General features: G+C 39.0%; 1 non-coding gene across 1 annotated transcript; it reads left to right on the top strand.

Moving 5' to 3' along the window:
- Window positions 1–1385: 1385 nt before the first annotated feature.
- On the top strand, window positions 1386–1491 carry LOC121228483 (small nucleolar RNA R71). The gene has a single exon (XR_005926059.1). It is a non-coding gene; the product is annotated as a small nucleolar RNA R71 (small nucleolar RNA).
- The last annotated feature ends 662 nt before the right edge of the window (window positions 1492–2153 follow it).

The raw sequence follows: 2153 nt of genomic DNA on the forward strand, positions 1-2153 counted from the left end.
TATCCCCAACTTCCTAAATATTGACATGGGCATCAAGTTGATATTCGCACTTAAGTCACATAGTGCCTTACCACAATATGTTGCTCCAATGTTGCAAGGTATGGTAAAACATCCAAGATCCTTTAACTTTGGGGGTAATTTGTCTTGAAGATATGCACTGCATTCCTTTGTTAAGGCTATCATCTCAAATTCTCCAAGCCTTCATTTTTTTAGACAGGATATCCTTCATGAATTTGACGTAGTTTGGCATTTTTTCATGTGCTTCAACCAACGGGATATTGATATGAAGTTGCTTGAATACGTCTAGGAACTTCTTGAATTGAATTTCCTGCTTCTGCTTCTGAAGTCTTTAAGGGTAGGGTGGTGAAGGTTTCTTTACTGGAACTGGTTAATTCGTCTTATGTGACAATTCTGCATCTAACGAAGTTGTTAGTTGATCAGATTTAACTGGTTTTGAAGTCACCTTGTCGGATTTTATAGATTCTGGTTCTTGTGAATCTAGAATTTCAACACTCGGTTGAACTTCCTTTAAGTTTTGAGCATCAACTGGCTCTTTTTGAACTTCGACGGTATTGGGCTCTAATGTTTTTCCGCTCCTCAGTGTCAATGCTTTACAATTCTTCTTCCCTTCATTCCTCAGATTCTCCATATCACTAGGTAAAGCACTTTGTGGTTGGTTTTTGAGTTCAGTAGCAAGCTGACCCATTTGGTTTTATAAATTTTCAATGTAGCTGCTTGGCTTTGAATTAAGGCATTATTCTTCACCATGTATGCCTTTAATAAATTTTCTAAGCCATTGGATGGTTCAGCTTAGGTTGGTTTCTAAACTTTTTGGGGAAAACTAGATGGCTGGGTCACTCTAGGTTGGGCGTAAGTGTTACTGGTTCTAGCCCCTTGGTTACTCCATGAAAAATTCGAGTGGTTTCGCCATGATGGGTTATAGAAATTGGATTGTAGTCCTTACCTTCCTCAATTTTGGTTCTGGTTACCCATGTAATATATGGATTCTGGGTTCGATGGACATTTTTCAAACAAATGTCCTTCCCCACAATAGACACTGGCTATATTTTCAAATTGATTTTGGTGGCTGTGCTGCAAAACTATTAGACCCATTAGTAGGAAGATTTTTTAACATTGAGGATATTGATGATACCTGAGATGCGAGTGAAGTAAGAGCGTCTACTTCATGTATTCCAGCAACTCGTCTTTCTGACTCTGCTTGATTGGTTTGCCATTGGTAGTTGTTGCTGGCAATCCTCTCAATGATTTCATAAGCCTCATTATAAGACTTAGAAAAGAGAGCACCATTAGCAGAAGCGTCCACTACCATCATTGTGTGAGCACTGAGACCATTATAAAACGTCTCAAGTTGGATGCAATGTGAGATTCCATGATGAGGGCACTTTCGTAATAATTCTTTATACCTTTCCCATACCTCATACAAGGACTTATTATCCATTTGTTGGAAAGCAGTGATCTCGTTCCTCAACTAAGCATTCTTGCTAGGCGGGAAATACTTCATAAGGAATCTTTCTGCTAACTCTTGCCATGTGGAAATTGAATCTGGTGGCAAGGAGTTCAACTAGGCTCGAGCTCTGTCCCTTAGCGAATACGGGAATAGCTTCAATCGTAATGCATCTTCGGGTTCTCCTGCTAACTTGAAAGAATCACTCACCTTCATAAACAGTCTTAAGTGTACGTGAGGATCTTCGGTAGGCATTCCACTGAATTGGCCCACTGACTGAAGTATCTGGAACATGACTGGCTTCAGCTCGAACTATTGTGCCTCGATTTCAGGTCTCCTAGTACCCAGATTAAGGTCATTAAACATTGGCACGACATACTGTCTTAAAGCTCTATCCCTATCATCAGCAATAAGGATAGGATTTTGAGCAGGGTTTGTTCTGTTTCCTTGATTTGGATTTTCAAAGTTCATTTCTTCGGTCTTTCTCTGACTTGCTTGTCTTCTTCGCTGTCGGAAAGTTCGTTCAATCTCAGGGTCTACAGGGAGTAAATCGATGATTTAGTCAATACTCATAAACACCTGAAATAATCACAGAAAAATTAATTAAGTTAAAATTTAAATAGAAAATTGAACCAAAATTCAAAACTAAAAAATTCACAAATAATGACTTTTTCAAACACAGTCCCCG

Source organism: Gossypium hirsutum, chromosome A04 (genome assembly GCF_007990345.1).
Source record: "Gossypium hirsutum isolate 1008001.06 chromosome A04, Gossypium_hirsutum_v2.1, whole genome shotgun sequence".
Lineage (NCBI taxonomy): Eukaryota > Viridiplantae > Streptophyta > Magnoliopsida > Malvales > Malvaceae > Gossypium > Gossypium hirsutum.